Here is a 23,430-nt window from a genome sequence, read left to right on the forward strand (position 1 = left end):
GCTGGGAGCGGCCACTGCACTCCAGTCTGGGTGACTGAGTGAGACTCCAACTCAAACAAACAGAAAAAAAAGAATGCAGCCCAGTCCAAAGTACACGCTGGGTCTTTAGGAATGTGGCCCAGTCCAAAGTTCGTGCTGGGCCATTTCTGGTAACTCTAGATAATCATCTATACCATCTAAAGCTAAAAACAGCTCTCCATATATATATACTAATTCTACAAATATACTTTTAAATCTTATAAGGAAGCTTGTACCATATAGAAGGCTCTCAATTGTGACCTGAGTTTGATTTATATCTAATACCTAAGCCGAAACCACAGTTCATGGGAAACAGGAACAATGAGTTTCTAGAGTTAGCCATGCCTATTACAGTCACAGAGCCTTCAGCTTAGGTCAGCAAAGCTCCTTCTGATGAGATGTGCCAAATAGCAAAAAAGGAAAGAGGAAATGGGCCAACAGCTCCTGAACACATCCTAGTGGTCTCAGGGTTCACAGCCCAACTTGATCCCTAATGTTTAGGTGGGCCTCCATGGCTGGCTCCCAACACAGGTGTCTTTTTACAGAATGATTTGTGTTCTTCCAGGTATATTCCCAGGAGGGGAATTGCTGGATCATATGGAAGGTAATTTCTAGTTCTTCTAGATATCATCACACTATTTCCATAGAGGTTGGACTAGCTTGCACTCCCACCAACAGTGGAGAAGCATCCCCTTTTCTCCACACCTGCACCATCATCTATTACTTTTTGATTTATTAATGATGGCCATCCTTATTGGGGTAAGGTGGTATCTCAGTGTGGTTTTGATTTTTTGTTTATCTGATGATTAGTGAAGCTAAGCATTTTTTTATGGAGGATTTTCTGGCATCACACAACCTTCCCAAGTTAAAACAAGAAGAAATTGAAACTCTAAACAGACCAATAACAATCAAGGAAATTGGCTTTGTCATAAGAAATCTACTCACAGAAAAAAGCTCTGGAGAAGATGACTTTCTAGCTGAATTCTACAAAACATACAAGGAGGAGCTGATATCAATCCTATCAAAAATATGCCAGGCAATTGAGAAAGATGGAATTCTTTCCAAATTATTTTATGAAGTTAACATTACACTGATACACTGGCAAAGACCCCAAAACAGGAAAGAGAATTACAGGGCAATCTCCTTGATGAACATAGATTCAAAATTTTCAATAAGAGCCTAACAAATTGAATCGAACAACACATCTCAAGAATCATCCACCATGACCAAGTTGGTTTTATTCCCAGGTTGCAGGACTGGTCTGATATTTGCAAGACCATAAATGTAATTCAGTACATTAACACATTTAAAAACAAGAATCACATGATTATATAATTAGATGCAGAAAAGACTGACAAAATCCAGCAGCCCTTCTTGAAAAACATACTTGAACACCTACGCATAGAAGGAACATTCCTCAAACTAGTAAGAACCATCTATGACAGACCCACAGCCAACATACTGCTCAATGGACATTAGTTAGAAGCAGTTTTCCTCAAAACAAAAACAAGATAAGGTTGCCCACTCTCACCTCTCCTGTTCAACATTGTGCTATAAGTCTTTGCCACAGCAATCAGGCAAGAGAAGGAAATCAGGGTATCCAACTAAGAAAATAAAAAGTTAAGCTATTCCTCTTTGTAGAGATATAATCCTATACCTTGAAAACCCAAGGAGCCAAAAAACCCTTGCAGTGATAAATAACTTTGGTAAATTTTCAGGGAAAAAAATCAATGTGCAAAGGACAGTGGCATTTCTATTCACCATTAACAAACAGAGGATCAAATAAAAAGCAAAATTTCATTCACAATAGCCACAACAAAAAAATGAAATACCTGTATCTTCCTAACCAGATAAGTGAAAGACCTCTACAATGAGAACTACAAAATACTGCTCAAAGAAATCAAAGAGAACACAAACTACTGGAAAAACATTCCATGCTCATGGATTTGAAGAACTGATACTGTCAAGATGTCCATCCTACCAAAGGCAATCTACAGATTCAACACAATACCATCAAATTATCAACATTATTCTTCTCAGACTTGGAAACAATACAGAAATTAATATGGAAACAAAAAAGTGTACAAATAGCCAAAATAATCCTTAGCAAAAGGAACAAAGTGGAAGATAACACATTTCCAGACTTTAAACTTTACTATGAGGCTACAATAATCAAAAACAGCCTGGTACTGGTCCAAGAACAGGCATATAGACCAATGGAACAGAACAGAGATTCTGGAAGAGATGTATTTTTTTTAAACAACAAATACCATCAAAGGTAGCAGGAGCTAACTAAATTCGTCTCTTCCTCTGCCCCCCCCCCCCCCCCACCAACATTTTGTATTTAGAAGAAAAGTTTTTTGGAGGTTTGGAAGGGTCAAGTTTAGACTTGTCTAAGAGCCATTTAAAGATGTTAAAGGCAGTATATATTGGGGATTGTCAATTAAAAGGCTTGTGTTCTAGATTACTTAGTAGCCTTGTAGAGAAGTTTAGCAATAAGGTCATAGCTTGGATCCAGATTTTAAAATATCCAGTAAGACCCTCCCCAAAACACAAAGTTCTTTTTTTTAAAACCTTTTTATAGATAACTTTTTATGTCTATAATTTAAATGAACCTTAGTAACTTCTGATTAAGACAAGGCTAGATGATTTTCAGCATGGATGGCCAGGACCAAACAGCTGGCACCTGTTAATAAAAAAATTATTTTGGGTTCCAGCACCCTAATAGTCACCTGGGGATTATTGAGATAATGGTACTAAGCTGGTGGTATTGAGCACCTTATCAGATTTTCAGACCTCCTCAGTGGCTACCATTTCCTGAGCCAGGTGTTCTCCCTTCCCTCCAGAAAAGGACACACCCAATCCCCAATGGCTCTGTGGCCTCTACAGTGGACAAGGTCCTGGAGGTTTAGGTCTCTTTGGGGCAACTATGCTTCAATTGCCTCCATGGATTGTACCCATAGCAACGAATACCATCCCCCTTAGACAGTTTGTTCTTATCAGGTTTTTGTCCAGCAGTTGGAGTTTTCTTGCTAATGACAACAGCTAATTGGGATACCTGTTTTTGGCCCTCTGGTTTTGCTGCCCTCCATGTCGGCACCATTTTGTTTCTTTCATGTCTTGGCTGTTTAAAAAAACAAAAAATTTAAGAGTTTTTTTTGTAATTGAAAGCTTGGTACCTGTAGTTCTAAGTTTAACCTTTGGAGCTCGGCATTTATAGCTTGTAAGATATAATTTTGTTTATGAAGTAGCGAAATAAATTTCTAAAATGTCTGTACATAGAAACTTTTGACTATGTTTTTCATTTAAAATGGTCTGATATAGAAACTTTTTTAGACTAAAACAGACTGTATAGATGTGAAATGATCTATTTGCATCTATTTCCAATTGCAAACAGGCAGATTTGTGAAGACCCTTCATGAATCACTAAATTATAGTCTTGGGGCTGCTGGAAGTAGGCATGAAGCTTTTATGGCAAAAACAATACTTGTGAGGTGTGAACAATTAGTTGAGAGCGATCAGTTCTCATACCTCATTGTGCCACACAGAGTACTCAGCATATCGTCCATCCTGCAGGAGAAGTACTGGGCTCAGTAAAGTGACAATTTTTTTCCAAAAAAAAAAAAAAATTAATAAGACTGACATAATAAACATAATAGGAGGTGTTATCGAGCACTAATATTTTAGCACATGGTAAAGTCATAGGAAGTAAGATTTTACTAGAGTGCTTGGAAGTTTGGTTAGATTAGAATGACAATAGGCTATGTTTTTCCATGAGTTAATAGGATTTGTTAACCAACACATGGTCCCTTTGTTTCTGTATGGGAAGAGGGCTGATAGTTCCATTTAGATTTAATTTGAGAGAGATCTATCATAGAAAAAAGGAACATGAACTTTAATAATACTTCCTGCCCCAGCCACTTCTCAGAGGGGAAGCTGATGAACAGGAGTTGAGAGGTTTAGAGGGACATCTGAAGTGAGTGTGGACAGGTGAAGGGAAGGGGGTGGGTAGGAGAAGGAGAAGGCGAGGTGCACACAACGTGATTTTTTTTTCCTGCAGCTACCACAGCTGCTGCCAAGGTGTTAATGGGTGAGGGAAGGAGTGAGGGAGGAGGCTGAAAGTGGGGAAAAGGGGGTGGGGTGGTGAGAAGGCTAAGGGACCAACAGAGGGTGGGGAGTAAGAATTGTGTATGTGAGAAAGGGTGAGTTAAATCAGCTGGGTCAGAGTTGTCAGAGGGAAAGCAGGAAGGAGGAAAAGTACTTAAAGGAGTTAGAAGGAGCATGACATAGGGTCCAGGTGGTGTGCCATTTTGAGAAAAGCTTGTACATTAGGAACCTCGGGCCATTTGCCCATGTGGCAGGAATAAAGGTCAAGCTGAAGGAGAGTATTAGAGGCAAGAGAGACCCGCCTTGGCCCCCACCTCCTGATCACCTAGCAAGTGTTCAGGGAACAAAATGAAATGCTTAGGGCAGATGTCTTTCTCTAGTGAAAGGGTCCCGAGACATTTTAGAATGCATTTCAGTGGAGGCCATTAGCCACCCCATAGAGAGGGTTCCCCATGAGGAGTTCTAAAGAGAAAAAGGGAATGATCTTGAGAATAGTCTCGAAAAGCTTGAAAGAGAAACCTATCCATGTTCTCAATTATCTTTCGGAGGGTGAGCCCCTTGTAGTACAGGTTTCCTCCACTAGTTAAGTGTTCTGGGAACCTGTTAGCATCAGTGTACCAGCTATCATTGTTGTGAGAGGCTGTGTTCGGCTTCAGTGAATTTTTTTGAAGATTCCTTCAACATGTCTGCCCATTTCATGATGGGTGATTTACAAGTGCACTTACCCACGCTGTGCAAAACGGCAGGACTCCCATGTCCCACATGGCCCATTCACCCAATCTCACCCTAAGCAATTTTTTGTTATTTCCTTGGTTGAAAAAAGTCCTTAAAGGGAAAATTTGGGGGGGTATGGAAGAAGTGAAACAAAAAAATGGCAGAAGCACTAAAAGGCATCAAAATTGACAAGTTCAAAAACTGTTCTGAGCAGTGGAAAACGTGTAGTGCATCAAATGGAGAATACTTGTTAAGATGACTGATGTTTAAACATGTAAGAATAAATACACAATTTTTAGCAAATAAATTGTGGGCTTTTGAGGTCCCCTCTCATATATTTGATCAATACAACCATGATCTAACTATTCTTACTGAATGGAGATACTATTCATATGGAATTTCATATGGCACCTAATCTTTGAACTGATAGTCAGTATGGAATGATTACCATTGCTGGGTACAGTGCCATGCGTAAACACTGATAAATAATGGTAGAAGAGGATAGTGACAACCAGTTAAATGTCCTTTCTTAGTGATCTGTGATGAGTAAATTCCCCTTTGGGAGAAGATCAGATAAGGAAAATGAAGCATTCAAAGGCAACAGGGATTGCTTTAGGAAATAGAAGGCCATGTGGGACCCTGCAGCCTTTGCTCCATTCAATCATGTATTGAACAAACCTCCAACTAATTTGAGAGCAGCAAGTAAGAGAGACAGTAAACCGGGTTTCATTCCTGCCAGAGTGGTAAATTTGTCCATATCATTGATATAATCCTCCTGTACCCTGTGCAGAGGGCTCTGAATAGATCTGAAAGAAAACCATGGCTCTCATTGGGCAGAGAAAAGAAACCATCAATGACTTTATGGTTTCTGGGGCCACATTTGCTCCTGGGATACTCAGCCTGTCCTTTCCTTTTGCATAGACAGGGTAAGGCTCAGGTCCCTTCCCTCAGCTCACCCTGACCAAGTCATTCCTGCCCTGACTATTCACCCCACTGCTTTCTGTACTTTACCTACTGCATTCATGCACTTGGGGGGTCTTGTGTTTTGAACTATGCTGTAAGTGGTTTGCAGGCAAGGTCCAGTTCTTGTGGTCCTTTTTACAGTCTTCACAGGTTTCAGGGATGGAGTGGACATTATTTGAATATTTAGTGCACTTAACTAAGGGTTTGTTTGGAGAACTGGTTGTGGATGGTTGAATTTGGCTGTGTTTCCATCCTGCACTAAGAATTGAAGTTATTTTCTTTATTTATTAAACATAAAGATGAGCTCACACAAAAGTCTCCTAAAAGATGGCAAAAAAGGATCCTAGAAAATGTCTCTTTGCTTTAGGTTTTTTCTTGATCATAGTATCAAAAGTATTCCTTTCACCTTCAGGAATTTCTCCTAGAAAACATGTGTGACACTAGCTTGTGAGAAGATTTAATTTTTCTGTCATGAACATTGATTGATTGACTGATTGAGTTGGGGTCTCACTCTGTTACCCAGGTTGGAGCACAGTGGCATGATCAAAGCTTACCGCAGCCTCCAACTCCTGGATTTAAATGATCCTTCCATCTCAGCTTCCCAAGTAACTGGACTACAAGCACGTGCCATCATGCGCAGTTCATTTTTTTAATGTTTTGTTGAGACGAGGTCTCACTATGTTGCCCAGGCTGACCTCAAACTCCTGGGCTGAAGCAATCTTCCTGCCTTGGCCTCCCAAAGTGTTTGGATTACAGGTGTGAGCCACTGCACCTGGCACTAGTCGGCAAACATTTAATCAACCATCAGTAGGAATCTTTTTGTGGGCAGGAGTTATATGATTGATACCTTTATCCCACATGCCCAGCATAGTTCCTGACACTCAGATATTCATTTTTTAAGTGAAATTTTGCTTTGTTTTTATCATTTATACATTATGAAAATACATCTGCTTATGTACAATAAAACAACTTGCTTTGATAGTAAGACAATCAAATTATACATGACCATAAAAACCAAGAACAGAGTAAATGTCCTCAATAACAAGTTTTCAATCTTTTCTTTGAACATTCCTGAAAGCTACCCTCCTAACATTAGACATTACATCCAAAATCGGATTCACTTGTTCGACCCCACACCCTTAGGCACATAAATCCTGTTTTCAGTAATTGCCTGCACTGAAGAGCCCTACATATTCCCTGCTCCTCTTCCTTCAGAGGATGTCAGTCACCATGTCCTTGGAGGATGGCAATGTGCTCAGTCCCATGAAAGGAAACAATAAGGAAGATTCTAGAAAAAGACAAGAGCATGGTTCCAGGAAAGTAAAAGTGTGGAAATGCTGGTGCTGAGCTTCTTCAAAGCTGATGAAAAGGACCTGAGAGAGGCATTGTAGAAAGAAAATGCATACCTACTTTCCCCTTTCCCTGTTAGCAATAAAAATGGAATTTCATATTTCTATATTGTTAATGAGAATTGCTGAGAAAGCATGTTTTCCCTTCTCTGGTCCCTCCATTACTATGGGTCCCATAAAATAGATAAAATGGAAAAGAATCAAGAAGAAAACTTTTCCCAGAAAGATTCTTAATGAAAATTCTAAATGAAACCCAGATCCCTAGTACAGTACTGTTGTTGCTGACTGCTGATTCTGACTGTTTTTGTGCCAAGTGGGGGACTTAAAAAATGTATACCAGGATGGGAACATCTTTGAGGTTTTGAAAAATTGTTATAAATGGATTTTCCCCATTTCTTCTTTTAGGTCTTTCTAAATTCTCCAAAGAAAAGAAAAGAAAAGAAAAAAGAAACAGAAAAGAAAAAGAAAATCTGTCCCTGTTATTGCCTTCAAACTAAATGAAATTTGACTGAATAATGGAATTATTTTTTAAAAATTAGAAAACAGTAATTTGGGTTGTAATTGACCCATCCTTTCATTTAAATTGACTTAATTTTAATACTGCTTTGATTCAGGGTGCCTAGTGGTAGCAAAAAAGAAACCATGGGAATTCATTTTACCACAGTTCTCTTACTATTTTACTTCAACTCTAGTGGTCCAGCAACTCTGGATTTCTGTTGTTGGTATTACTGAAATGCCGGTTAACAAACCTACCATGGTGACTCCAAGTATAGTGAATTCCCATTTTACCTCACAGTTCCTCCTCTCGCCCCTCCTCTGCGTGATTGCCCCAAACTTCCAGTAAGCAGTTAACCACATCCTGCTTGATGGAAAGCCCAGATAATCTGTTCTGTAACTGCTTGAAATAAACTATTCTGTAATTGTTACTGTTCTGTTAACTGTTCTACAACTGAATAGCCCAGATAAGCTGATCTGTAACTGCTTAAGATAAACTGTTCTGTACTTGTTACTGTTCTGCTAACTGTTCTGTAACCAAAATTTCCTGTATACACCCCACCCAACTCTCATAAAATTGTGGTTTGGGCCTTTATAAACCCCTTGCTTGCTCCATTCAGGGTCGAGAGATTCTTTCTGACATGAGCCTCCTCTCAACTGCCAGCACTAAAGGACTCAATATTTAACTCTCAGTGTGCTGGCAACTCCTTACTCACAGTGCGACTGCAACATTACCCCTCTCACTGGCTACATTAAGCCAATGGCAGCCAATGTTGGTTTTTCCAGATGAGGAAGGAATACATAATTATATAGGGATATCTGGTCACCAGTGATATTCATAGAATCTTCAAAGAAAGGAAATGAGAAGGTGTATCTTTTGGCAAAGAGGAGAACATCAATATTCTCCATAGTGCTATAGTCTTAAAAAGTGGTGGCTGTTTCCATGTCTTTTTTCACATTCTGCCAGAAATGATGTTATTGGGTTTAGAAATATACAAAACCAAGGAAAATGGCTCATATTGGTGTTTGTCTCATTTCATTTTCTTATCTGTTTATTTATCCCAGGAAACACTAATGGGTACTCTTTTTCTCCCTTGTGTTTCTATAGATGAGATGAAAATGATCTTCAGGAAAGGTAACAACTCCAGAGTTCTCTTTTTCTTTCTTCCTTCCTCTTCCTTTGCTCTCCTGTAGAAGGCCATTCTCAGACTAAACAAAACAAAGCAAAGCAAAGTTCTGGTCCTCCAAAGGGAAAGTCCTCACCTGGTTTTTCATTGTGGCCCATTAAACATAGCCTGTCTACATTAATGCAAGACAGAGGCATGTATAAAGATGGCTTTGGGAGACCCATTTTCAAGTTCAATTGTGACTTTCAGCTCAGATCAAGCATTTATTACAACAACACCTAGTTCTCCTTGTTCTAAGATATATGACTGAATTTCATTTGACTGGTGATGATTATGTATGCATAGCAAAGCCACATGTGTCTGGCACTGTCCTGTAATCTGAATTTTGAGGAAATTGAAATGTATACAGTTAAGAAAATTCTTCTTTTACTTTTACTTACTTTAGTTTTTTTGCTTTGTGTTTTGATGAAAATATTTCTGAAGTGTATTATGTTCTTGTCTCGTTTCTTAAACAGTATGCAGTGAGCATAACAACCTTTTTTTCTTGCTCATTCTCATTATTAAGCAGTTTAATTACTACTCAAATGCAGTTTTAATGTGTTCTCCCTGTGCTGTTTGTTATTATGGCTCTTGTCACTGAATCTGTAGCCAGCAGTATTTCCCTTCATACTTTTTGCTCTTGCCTGACAAATTTGATGCCCATGGTTAGAATTACCTGTAAAATAAAGATCAGTAAATTCTGAGTGGTTATCTTCAATACTGTCTCATTAGTAAAGTGTATGGTTCATAACATATAGAAACCTGTTTTTGTCCTTTCTAGTTATTATAATCACATCAGCTAAGACAAAGTAAATGCATCTTAAAGGTAATATGTCTTAAATACAAGTATCTTTTCTAGGGTTTTAGAGTATGGCTTGCATGACTGAATATTTTTTAGTTTTTAAGTTAAAATTTTTTTTTAAAAGTGAACACAATAAGTGTACAATTTATGGAGTACATAGTGATGTTTAGTTATGCACAAGATACAGTAATCAGATCAGGGTAATTATAGCCATCATCTCAAACATTTGTCATTTCTTTGTGTCAGGAACATTCAATATCCTCCTTGTAGCTATTTGAAACTACATAATATATTCTTATTGACTGTAGTCATCAAACAGTGCTATAGAACACTAGAAGCTACTAACCCTATCTAGCTGCAATTTTGTGTCCTTTAACAAATCTTTCCCTATCTCTCCATCTCCTTGCTCTTCCCAGCTTCTAGTATTCTACATTTTTTCTTCTATGAGACCCCGAGAAATTATAGCTCACTCTGCAGATGAGTGAGAACATGCCGGGTTTAATTTTTCATTTCTGGCTTATTTCACTTAACATAATGTCCTCCAGTTCCATTCATGCTGTCACAAATGGCAGGACTTCATTCTTTTTTAATGGCTAAACAGTATTCTATTGTGTGCATACACCATATTTTCTTTATTCATTCATCTGTTGTTGAATACTTGGATTTATTCCGTATCTAGGCTATTGCAAATAGTACTGCAGTAAATATGGGGGTGCAGTTGTCTCTTCAACATACTGACTTCTCTTTCTTTAGATAAATACCCAGTAGTGAGACTGTTAGATCATATGGTATCTCTATTTGTAGTTCCTTGAGGAACTTCCATTCTGTTCTCCATAGTGACTGTACTAGTTTACATGCCCACCAACGTTGTATAAGAGCTCCCTTTTCTTGACATCCTCTCCAGCATTTGTTAATTTTGGTATTTCTTTTTTAAAATATAATGCCTACCTTAACTGGGGTAAAATAATATCTCTCTGTGGTTTTGATTTCATAGCCCCACTGATTAGTGATGTTGAGCATTTTTTCATATATTTGTTGGCCATTTCTATGTCTTCTTTTGATAAATGTCTGTTTAGATCATTTGGCAATTTTTTAAAATGTATTTTTGAGTTTCTGCTGTTGAAATTATTGAGTTCTTATATATTCTAGATATTAATTCTTTGCCCAATTAATAGTAACCAATGTTGGGAAGCATTTTTCCTGTGTTTTCTTCTAGCTGTTTTGTAGTTTCAAATCTTTCATTTAGATCTTTAATCTATGTTGAGTTAATTTTTATACAGTGCGAAAGCTAGGACTCTAGTTTCATTCTTCTTCATATGGATATAGCTTTCCCAGCACAATTTAATGAAAAGACTGTCCCTTTCCCAATGAATGTTCTTAGCATCTTTGCCAAAAATCAGTTGGCTATAGATACATGGATTAATTTCCAGATTCTTTATTCTGTTCCATAAGTCTTTGTGTCTATTTTTATGCCAGTACTATGCTGCTTCTGTTACTATAGCTTTGTAATATATTTTGAATAAAATCTGGTAGTGTCCATCTTGGCTCTTTTTCTCAGGATTGCTTTGGCTATTCAGGGTCTTTTGCAGCTCCGTGTCAATTTAAAGATTTTTTTTCTGTTTTTGTGAAGAATGTCATTGGTATTTTGACAGAGATCGCATTAAATCTCTAGATCGCTTTATGTAGCATGGCCATTTTAAGAATATTTATTCTTATAGTTCATGAACCTGAGATCCTTTCTCATTTTTTATGTATTCTTCAATTTCTTTAATCAGTATTTTATAGTTTTCCTTGTAGAGATCTTTTACCTTCTTGGTTAATTCCCAACCTTTTTTTTTTTCTTATTATAAATGAGATTGCTTTCTTGATTTCTTTTTCAACTAGATTGTATACAGAAATGCTACTGATTTTTATGTTGATTTTGTATCCTGCAACCTTACTAAAATCATGTATCAGTTCTAAGAGTTTGTTGGTAGAATCTTTAGGTTTTTCTAGATATAAGAGTGCATCATCTGCAGAAAGAGACGATCTGGATTCCTTCTTTCCAATTTGGATGCCCTTTATTTCTTACTTTTGCCTAATTGCTTTGACTAGGGCTTCCAGTACTATGTTGAATAGAAGTGGTGAAAGCAGGTATCCTCATCTTGACCCAGATGTTACAGGAAAAGCTTTGAGCTTTTCCTTGTTTAGTACAATGTTACCTGTGGGTTTGTTATATGTGGATTTTATTGTGTTGAAGTATATTCTTTCTATATGCAGTTTGTTGAAGGGTTTTATTATAAGAGAACGTTGAATTGTATCAAATGCTTTTTCTGCATCTATTGAGATGATCATGTTGTTTTTGTCCTTCTTTTTGTTGATTTGTGTATGTTGATTTGTGTACTTATTGATTTGTGTATGTTGAATCAACCTGAGATAAATCCCACTTTCAATGTGTTGCTGAATTTTGTTTGCTAGTATTTCGTTTAGTATTTTTGCATCTGTGGGGAAGGACCACCCCCAAAATCCCCAGACTTTATTTATAAAAAATTGTGTAGTTACTCTTACATGCTTAAACTTCAGTTACCTTCAAAATACTCTCCGTTGGATGCTGTACACCTATTGAGAAGCTTTTTCCACTGTCCAAAACAGTTTATTAATTCATCGATTTTGATGCCTTTTAGTGCTTCTGCAGTTTTGGTTTCTCCTCTTTCATGTTGGCAAAACGTTTCCCTTTGAGGACTTTTTTCATCCAGTGAAACAACAACAAAAAAGCCACTGGGGGTGGGGGGAGATTGGGTGAATAGGGAGGGTGGGACACAGAGGTCAAGCTGTTTTTGGTTCAAAACTGCTGAACACTTGGAGTGGTTTGGGCAGGTGTGCTAGTAAATTACCCATCAGGAAGTGGTCAGACGTGTGGAAAGAATCTCTCTCTTAAAAAAAAATCACAGAAACAAAGATCCGAATATCACATGTTCTCACTCATATATGGACCTTGAACATCCAATGTAATACTATAAGAAAATGACTGACGGTACTGGGAAACTATGGGGGGGAGGGGGATGGGATTAACAGTAGCAAATATCTGTCTGGGGCTGGGAAAACACCTCTTATCAACAGGGTGCCTGAATGAAACGTAATTGTACACCTAACCCTTAACTGTACCCCACAAAACCATAATAAAAAATACTGATTAAAAAAAAATCACTGAAGCCGAACACAGTCTCATAGCAACGCTAGCTGGTACACTAATGCTGATGAGTTCCTTGAACACTTGCCTAGCGGGGGAAGCCTGTACTACAAGGGGCCTGCCCTTCAAAAGATAATTCTGGTGTTCTTTTCAGGAGGATTCCCCTTTGTATGTTCATCAGGGATACTGGCCTGTGATTTTCTTTTGCTGATATTGTGTCCTTGTCTGATTTTTTTATGAGGGTAATGCTGGCCTTGTAGAATGAATTTGGAAGCATTCCTTTTTCTTCAAATTTCTAGAATAGTTTGAGAATAATTTGTATTAGTTCTTCCTTAAATGTTTGATAGAATTCAGCAGTGAAGCCAGCAGGTTCTGGGCTTTTCTTGGGTGCAAGATCTTATATTACTGATTCAATCTTATTACTTGTTATTGCTCTGTTCAGATTTTCTATTTTTTTCTTAGTTCAATCTTGGTAGGTTGCGTGTGTCTAAAAATTTATCCATTTCCTCTAGGTTTTTAAATGTATTGACATAGAGTTGTTTATAGCTGTTTCTAATGATCATTTGTGTTTCTGACATATTAGTTGTGACATTTCCTTTTTTGTTTCTGATTTTATTTGACTCTTCTCTCATTTTTTTCTTAGTCCAGCTAATGATTTGCTGATTTTGTCTATTTTTTCAACAAACCAACTTTTTGTTATATTGACCCTTTGTAGTTTCTTTTTTTTACTATCAATTTCATCTGCTCTGATCTTTATTATTTCTTTTCTTTTTTTTTTCCTATTGAGTTTGTGGTTTTTTGTTCTTGAATTTCTAGTTCCTTGAGATGCATTGTTAGGCTAATTATTTGAAATCTTTCTAGCTTTTTTATGCCAGCATTTATTGCTATAAACACCGCTTTTGCTGTGTTCCATAGATTTTAGTAGCTTGTGTTTCTATTTTCATTTGTTTTAATACATTTTTTAATTTTTAGAAAAGTTATCTTTTACCCATTGGCCATGCAGGAGTCTGTTGTTTAATTTCTAAATATTTATATAGTTTCAAATGTTTCTCTTTACTGATTTCTAGTTTCATTTCACTGTGATCAGATAAAAATACCTGATATAACTTTGATTTTTAAAAATTTTTTGAGACTTGTTTTGTGTCCTAATGTTGGTCAATCCTGAAGAATGTTCCATATGAAAATAATGTACATTCTCGGGCACAATGGAATATTACACAGCCACAATGAAGGACAAACATATGGACTTTACAGCACCTTGGATGGATTTAGAGTCAAAATACTCAGTGATCTATCACAGAAACAAAGAACAGAGTACCACATGTTCTCACTCATAAGTGGATCCTGAAAACTTACCATAATACTATAAGAAAGGGATTGGTGATAGCAGGGTACTGCTGGGATGTGGGGGGACACAACATCAATAAGGGTACCTATCTCAAACCAGACAAAATGGGGACCAAAGGGAGGCCCCAACTTTATCTGGATGATGCCCACTTATATACCTAATCCTGAATTGTACCCTACATCTTTCAAATAAACGATATTAAAAAGAAAAAGAAAATAGTGTGCATTCTGCAGCTGTTGAGTCAGTGTCTACTAGGTCCATTTGGCCTATGGTGCAGTTTAAATCCAATGCTTCTTTGTTGATTTTCTGCCTAGATTGTCTGTTCAATGCTGAGAGTGGGATGTCAAAGTTTTGAACTATTCTTGTATTGTATTATATCTTTCCCTTCAGATCCAACCATATTTAATTTATGTAACTGAGTGATCTGGTGTTGGATGCATATATATTTATAAGGTGAGGATGTGGAGAAAAGGAAATACTTCTACACTGCTGGTAGGAATGCAAACTAGTTCAACCTCTGTGGAAAACAGTGTGGCGATTTCTAAAAGAACTAGAAATTGACCTTCCCCCTCTGGGAATATACCTGGAGGAACTCAAAGCATTCTGAAAAAAGATACCTGCACATGCATGTTTATATATTCACTTGCTAAACTGATTCTCTTTATCATTATATAATGTCCTTGTCTCGTTGTGTAGGTTTTGGCTTAAAGTCTATTTTATCTCATGTAAATATATCTACTCCAGCTCACTTTTGGCTTCCATTTGCATGAAATACCTTTTCTCTTCCCTTTACTTTTAGTCTATGTATGTTTATACAGGTAATGTGAGTTTCTTATAGGAAGCGAATAATTGGGTTTTGTTCTTTTATTCATTTGGTCAGTCTATATCTTTTAATTGAAAATTTTAATTCACTTACATTCAAGGTTATTAATGATAGGTAATGATTTACTCCTGTAATTTTATTGATTTCTGGATACTTTGTATATTCTTTGTTCCTTACTTACTTTCTTATTGTTTACTTTTGCAGTTTGTGTGGGTTTTTTTGGCAATGGTAAGATTCTATTTCTTTCTCTTTCTCCTTTGTTAATCAGTTCTACCACTGATTTTTATGATTTCCCATGTTTTCATGATGGTGGTTATTGTCTTTTCACCTCCAGATATAAGACTCCTGTGAGCATTTCTTATAAAGTTGGTCTAGTAGTGATAAATTTCCTTAGTTTTTGCTTGTCTGAGAAGGACTTTATTTCTACTCATTTCTGGGAAATAACTTTGCTGTTATTCTTGACTAAGAGGTTTCCCTTCTTTCTTTCTTCCTTCCTTATTTCCTTTCTTCCTTCCTTTCCTTCTTTCTTTCTCTTTCTTTCTTTTTCTTTCTTTTTTCAATGCTTTGAATATACCATCACATCTTTCCTGGCCTAAGTTTCTGCTGATAAATCTGCTTTTAGTTAGTGAAGATTTCTTTATATGTAGCTCGACATTTTTCTCTTGCTGTTTTTAGAATTCTTTCTTTGTCTTTTGACAATCTGACTATATTGTGACTTGGAGAGGAGCTCTTTGAGTTGAAGCTATTTGGAGATCTTTGAGGTTCCTGAATCTGGATGTTCATGTTGCTCCCAAGACTAAGGAATTTTTCAGCTATTGTTTTATAAAATATGTTTACTACACCTTTTCCCTTCTTGTCTCCTTCTGGACCCCCTTGTTTGCTTGCTTAATGGTGTCCCATAAACATTGTAGGCTTCTTCTGCATCTTTCTTTCTTTTCTTTTTCTTTTTCTTTCTCCTTTCCTTCCCTCCCTCCTTCCTTTCCTCCCTCCCTCTCTTCCTGAATTATTTCAAAAGACTTATCTTCAAGCTCATAAATTCTTTCTTCTGGTTGGTAGTCTGTTGTTGAAACTCTTGATTGTGGTTATCATTTGAATTCTTCAGCTGTAGAATTTCTAGTTCATTATTTTTTATAATATTTATCTTTGTTGAATTTCTCACTCAAAAAAAGGATTTGTTTTCTTGATTTCATTGAATTGTCTACCTTTATCTCATATCTTATTAAGTTTTCTTAATATTACTATTCTGAATTCTTTTTCTGGCATTTCGTATTTCCTTATGATTGGAATCTGTTACTGAAGGATTTTTGTGTTTCTTTGGAAGTGTCATGTTTACTTGCTTTTACATGTTTCATGTATTTCTAAGTTGCTCTCTACGTACTTGGTGAAATAGTAACCACTTCTAGTGTTATGGAGTACATTTTATTCATAACGAAACACGTATTCATATGAATGAACCTTAGGGTGCTGTTTGGGTAGGGTGTATTGGCTTTGATTCTAGGTAGATGAAGTAACGTAGTTGCCATGCAATTTCTTTAGGTCTAATCTATGCCAGTGCTCTTGGTAAGTGACTCAGTGGCCTAGGCTATGAGAGTCTGTAGGTGGCAGTGGCATAGTTTTACTGGGATTGGGCTTTCTTTCTCAGGTCAGGAATGTGTGGATACACAAGGTGAATCAATCACCTTTGGATCTGGCTCACTGGGGTTGGGACCACAGGTTTGTAACTATGAGCAAGGCCGTGGGCATATGGCTGTTGAGGTGGCTTGGAGGTGTTTCTTCCTGGGGTCAGACTGTTGAGCTGTTTCTCAGGCTCAGGGAGGAGGGTGCATGGCTGCTCGATTAGCCTGGGGTTGTCTCTGCCATGAGCAGGACCACAGGGCTGTCTCCCTGGCCCTGAGCACTGGTGTATGACAGCTTGGCCAGCCCTGAGCCATGTCTTCTGGGAGCAGACCTGTTGGGCTGTTTCTCAGGCCCTCGGCATGGGTTCCTGGCTGCTCAGTCGATCTGAGGGCATCAAAGCTGCTCAGTGCTTTGGTGCCTCTTCTGCTCAGGGGAAAGTGTGCAGCAGTTTGGCTGGCTCAGGGGCAGGTTTTCCCTGCATGGGTCTGCCAAACTGTTTTGCAGTCTGGAAGTGCACAGAAGCAGGGCACACTCCAGAGGGGGCTCTGGTCTCAAGATGGTGCCATGGTACCACAGCTTGGATCACAGGTGGGGACTGTACATCTTGTGCTCCCAATCTGGGGCAATGCAGCTTTGTGAATTCCTGGAAGCTTCCCACACTGGGATAGGATCTTGCAAGTCTGTGGGATTCTCCTGTAGGGAAGACAGCCAGTGTTTGCAGTGGTTACAGAGACTGGTAGGTGTCTGATTACCTTTTTCTCACACACAAAAAAAGTCCCTCCTAATGTCAGGCTGACCTAGGCAATGAAAATGGGGCTGCAGAGGTAGCATGGCTCCACAGTGGCATCCTGAGCTTATAATCACTACAGGTACCTCTCCCCTCCTCTGCTGTGCTCCAGTGCTCTCCCCTTGACACACCAGTGACACGTCTGTTGTTTCTTCGTTGTCTTGGTTCTTTCTCAGGGGGCTAGGAGCAGCAGGCATCTCTAGTCAGCCATCTTGCTATTATCACTCTTCTCTGAATCTTAAATTTTCAACATCTATTTTTTCAACATAGATGTCATCATGGTCATCTTGATGATACCATTAAATAAGTTAAAAAGACAATGTACATGAAATAGCCTTCATGCCACACATGATTCAATAACCAGGCCCCTTGTCTGATGCTGAGAAAAAAAGGAAGAGTGCATTCAAAGTGGGGCTTGGGGGGCAGTTGCAGAACAGGAGAAAAAACGTGGAAGTTGCCTGACCTCTTCCATAAAAAACAAGCACATGCCTGCGTAATGACTGTATAGGACTAGAAAATAAGTGTGCGCCAGAATTTCTGTCCTTTTCTCTACCTCTAACATCTCCTACTGTTGCCAGTTCTTTGGAACAAGTCCCAGACCTCAATGCCACTTTAGAAATCCTGCTGAGGTTATCCACTTGTGAACTGATGGAAGGCCTGAAGAAGAGGAGTGTACTCTTCCCCAGGTTTCAGTGCGTGTTGCTCTTTTTTAAAAAAAGACTTGGGGCCAGGTGCGGTGACTTGTGCCTGTAATCCCAGCACTTTGGGAGCTGAAGCAGGAGGGTTGGTTGAACCCAAGAGTTAGAGACCAGCCTAGGTCTAACACAGTTAGATCTTGTCTCTACAAAAAATAAGAGAATTAGCCAGGCGTGGTGGTGCGTGCTCATATCCCAGCTACTCGGGAGGCTGAGGTGGGAGGAACACCTGAGCCCAGAAGGTGGATGCTGTGGTGAGCCATAACTGTGCCACTGCATCCCAGCCTAGATGACAAAGTGAGACCCCGACTCAAAAAACTAGAAATTAAAATTTAAATTTAAAAAGTGGAAAATCAATACTTCATAATTTTTAAATGGTGTAGTCATACTTTTTTTCTGCTAACCTACAAGTGTCTCAAGATTGAGAATTGTGTTCTTACTTATCTGCTTCCAGGAGGGCCTGATGTCCCTGGGTCCTCCTTCCTCCTTGATCTTCTAATCTTTGCCAGTTTCAGTCTTGGATTAACATAACCATTTTCTCAACTGAGACTCTTAAATCTTAAAGCTTGCAAAAGACTGGAATCAGCTTTCCTCAGTTTTTCTTTTCAGTTCACTCTCTGGTGTTCTCATCCAGTTTCTGACTTAAGTTACTTACTCCTATGTGAATAAATTCTAAATATACATCTCTACACAAATAGCTTAAATTCTTATGTATTTCCTTTGTCAAATGAGTGATCTTTGCTTAAATACTGACCTTTAGTATTGGCCTTTTTAATAATTTCTTGCTGGCTTTTGCACAAGCTAATAATGTCTTAAAACCTCAGTTTTCTTGGCTCTAAAATAAAGGTGTTGAACTAAATAATTTCTTCAGCAATCCCAAGTTCTAAAATGCTATGATAGTTTATCAATAACATTGATATATGTAATTTAACATATAACTGACCCAATGAACTACTATCAAATTATTAAAATAATATTTTATTTATCATATTATTTTTCTGAACTTTTTGCTCTTTATAGTGGATATTTTTAATGAGAAAATATCTTCCACATACAAAAGGTGGAGATAATCATAAAAAACTTGTGTCACATATGATGATACATGTATGTACCTAGCACACAATAGGTAAATAATATACTCTTGAAATTAAGAAATGATCCTTCTGTCTGACCATAGAAAAGACAGATTGCAGTAAAATAGCTGTGATCTACTTAGAATAGCCAGCAGAGGGCGTGTTTGCAACTGACAAACCTGACCCTTGGTTTAGATGAGTTACCTTGATGCCTTAGCTCCCCTCGGTGTATGACTCAATTATTGTGCAATGACTCGGCACACTTCCAACAACTGATGTTTGCAACTTGTTCGCTATATGCTAAGTGAGCACAACTCCACATGTTCACAAATTCTTCACAAACCTCAAAGTGACTGCATTGTTAAATGACTATTTGGAAAATTGGCAATTTTTAAGACACCTATCTGGATCATTCTAAATTCCCTTAAATCATCTTTCCAGGTTGCAGAGATATTTTCATACCATTACATTTAGGGTAGCAAAGTGATGGTCAGAATTAATTATCCAAGTTGCTGCATTATTTGTTTCACTAATTAATACTCCAAACACACACACACACACACACACACACACACACACACACACAGTAAGAAAAATCATGAAATATAAGTCACCTCTCCCCCACCCCACACACACCCATTTCTTATCTCCAGAGGAAGCCACTGTTAACAGTTTCTTGGATCTTTCTGAAATTGCATATGCATACATCGCATAAATACATATATTTTTTTCTATAAATGGGTTCACAAATGCACGCAGTGCTATAAAACATAATTTTTGCAACTGATATCTGCACATACAATTGTGCTTCATTCCTTGTGATGACCATGTTGTCTTCCACCATAGAGATGTGTTAACTAGTAGAGATCTTCACAAAAAGCAAAAGGCCTGAATGTTTCTCCTCTGGTGATTGGGAATCCATTTGGCTCAGCCAAGACACTTGTGTGTAGATGGGTGTTTTCAGTGGAAAACTATAAAAAGAACCCTTGAATCTTAGTTGTCCTACACTTTGTGCTTCAGCATGTGCAGGTAGAGGACTACCATATCAGCAAGACTCCACTTGAAGAAAAGAGACTTGCCCTGCAGAGTGACTGAGTGCCACAGTCAGAATTCCCAAGGCCAGTCACAAGGACATGCTTTCCCGCAAATCCCACAGGATCTTATATTCCTTGCTATGGAAATATTGACCATTAAGTTTCTCAATTTCTATTAAAGAAAGTAAATGGGAAATAGTGGCTTAGATTCAGAAAATGCAAAGCTTACTTTAGCTTTTGCATTGCGTTTATGAAGCCTAACAATAAACCCACTTTAAAACTAAAATGTACATACAGTATCACATTCAACTTCTTTTACAGTAGTCTGTGTAACATAAACATCGATTGATATTAATGGAAATCTTATTTACAACAGAAAACATATGAAGTTATTTTATATACATTTTCACAGGTAAGTTCATTTTGATAACGCCTAAATCCATACAGATACTATATTTTTTTCTATGATTACCGTCATGGTCTCTCAAAATTGAAAAATTAGAGTTTACTTGGACCAATCTTACATCATATATTAACAGAGCCTGACCATGCAAAATGTGATCCGCAGGCCAGCAGCAGCAGCATCTGGGAACTTAGATAAGGCAAATTAAATGCAGAGGCCCCACTCCATACACAGTGAATCAGAATCTCAGGGGGTTGGAACTAGCAGTCTGACTTAACAAGGGGGTTGGAACTAGCAGTCTGACTTAACAAGGTCTCTGGGTGTGATCCTTACTGCACTAAAGTTCGAGAACTACTCAACTCAAAAGCCCCTGGTAATGACCATTAGCTTCTGCTTAAACAACTCCTCTACTGGGAAACTCGCTTCCTCACAAGGCTGATTATTTTATTTTGGGACATCACTTCTTATTGGAAAATTCCTTCTTATTTTGATTCAGGGAAGCCTTCTTCCCTGGAGCCTCTACCTATTAACTTTTGTTTTGCCCAACAAGAACACACACAGTGTTGACTTCATATTTCCTATAATGGTCGACTGTAATCAAAAACAGCTATCCTTCTCCTCTTCTTCCTCGGTGGGCTAAATAGCCTCGGAGGTTTTTAAACATTCATTCAATAGAAGTGAAACTGCATTTGCCTGACTCTTTACCATTCTGATGGTTCTCCTGGAATGATAGTCCCTTTGTCATCACTCGTTTGAAGTGGAGCATTTCGAAGAGCACAATTTTTAAAATAAAGAACAAATAAAATTGCAAAAAAATAAATGTAAACGAGAGCAGGACACAATCCTTTGGGTGTGGTCTGACAGCACAGGGTAAGACAGATCGATACCTCTCTCCCGTTGGAGCATTGGTGCCATTGGTTAGGTCTTACACTCTCTGCTTATGACAGGTTTTTCCTTTATAAAACTGAAAAATCTACAGAAGCCAGGTTTCCATTCATTTTGTTTAACCACAAGACCATTATACATGAGGGCCATTTCCTTTGCTTTTAGTCACTCATTCTTCTTCCCTCAGGATTCCCCAATTTGGGAAAGTTGTACATCTGTGAAAAAACATACTGGTGAGTGAGGGACAGTGTGATGACCACTGCTCCATGCAAGGATGACGTTATCTGATCTGGGGTTCACTTATATTGAAGGTATTTTGCCATTTCTGAAGGACTTAGCAGCACCCAAATTGTTCCCCAAACATTGGTACTCCTCTCCAAGTAGGGAGAGAGAAATCTGTAGAATGCTAAGTCTGTCATCAACCACTAGGTTAGGTGTTCTCACAGGGGTTACCTATGAAGGACTGCTTACTAGTTGTTGTTGTTGTTGTTGTTTATAGATTGAGAAGCTGAGGCACAGAGAGGTTTAGAGACTCATCCAAAGTGAGAATTCCAGCTGAGGTTGCAATCTCAGGTTCCAGGGCCTTTTCCCTGACTCAGGCTGCCCCTCGCGACTTCCCCTGCGTACCATAGCACCTTGAAGGCAACTGGCTCAGTGCTGAGCACCCTCTGCCTTGTATAGCACTGATCTGTGGCCATATCTTCCTTCCTGTACCATAAGCTCTGAGGTCCAGAAATGAATCCTGCTTCTCTTTCTATGCCCCACAGGGAGCACAGTTTCTGGATCACAATAAGTTCTCGTTTTACGTTCATTGAATTGCAGGTTGGATGTGCACTGCATTCTATCACAAGAACATTAGGACTTACTTGGAATCTCCAGGTACCTCGATATCATCACATTGTCAAAAGCAGGCGGGCTCTAGCTCTTCATCCAAGCAGCACTTAATAATCCCCAGACCACTGACCCCAGCTCTGATAACTGCCACTCTTCTGCATATTCCCCTGCATTGTCTGAAGGAACAAAGACCATCACCAGCATTGCAGGTAAATGAGCATGAATGACCATTCAATTAAAACACCTCTATGATGGGTGTGGTGGTTCATGCCTCTAATTCCACCACTTTGGGAGTTTAAGATGAGAGGATTGCGAGAGCCCAGGAGCAGGAAAACAACCTGGGCAAAAAAGCAAGATCCTGTCTCTAAAAACATATATATTTTATTTATTTATTTATTTATCTTTTTTTTTTTTTTTTTGTTGGAGTCTCACTCTGTCACCCAGACTGGAGTGCAGTGGCCGCTCCCGACCACCACAGCCTCGACCTGCTGGGCTCCAGCGATCCTTCCACCTCAGCCTTCCAAGTAGCCAGAATTACAGGCATGCGCTACCACACCCGGCTGATTTTTTTTTATTTATTGTAGAGATGAGGTCTTGCTGCCCAGGTGGGTCTCGAACCCGCGGGGTCAGGCAATTCACTCACCTCAGCCTCCCAAAGGCGTGGGATTACAGGCTGAGCCACCGAGCCCGGCTAAAACATATATATTTTAAAAACACCTCTGTGTCATCAAAGATTTTTAACAATTTTTTTTTTTTTTAAGAAATAATCCACTGTCCTAGAAGTTTGGTTGGCTCCTGACTTCCACAATTTTTCCTTGATGGACCCAGTGATAATAAAGCCCTAGTTGGTTCCTAGTATCAGTAAGTCATTACTGATCAGGGAAGAGAGAATGCATGCCTGAATAATATTTTAGGACATTAATTTTTAAATCTCTTTTATTTCCTATCAAGCAGGTTGCAGAGTCTCCAATCATTGCCTCAGGGAAAAATAAGACAAGGTAGAACAGCAGGAGCCTGCACAAGTTCCCATCTTCTGGTTGCTCTTGTCCAGAAAGTGTCTGGGCCAGATGGAAGAAAGGGATTAAAGGAAGACACAGAGCAATTGAATAAGCAGGAGGCAGAGAGGGGCTCTCCTGTAACACATATCA

At 38.5% G+C, this 23,430-nt stretch overlaps 1 long non-coding RNA gene across 1 annotated transcript in view; it reads right to left on the minus strand.

The window, feature by feature from the left end:
* The window catches only part of LOC110596075, a 55,152-nt gene that overhangs the window by 28,130 nt on the left and 3,592 nt on the right, over positions 1–23,430 (minus strand). The window contains exon 2 of the long non-coding RNA XR_002482245.1: positions 22,315–22,458. This is a non-coding gene — a long non-coding RNA (uncharacterized LOC110596075). The remainder of the gene's footprint in view (positions 1–22,314; positions 22,459–23,430) is intronic.

This window comes from Carlito syrichta, unplaced genomic scaffold, assembly GCF_000164805.1.
Source record: "Carlito syrichta isolate Samal-C Ts95f unplaced genomic scaffold, Tarsius_syrichta-2.0.1 Scaffold306518, whole genome shotgun sequence".
NCBI lineage: Eukaryota > Metazoa > Chordata > Mammalia > Primates > Tarsiidae > Carlito > Carlito syrichta.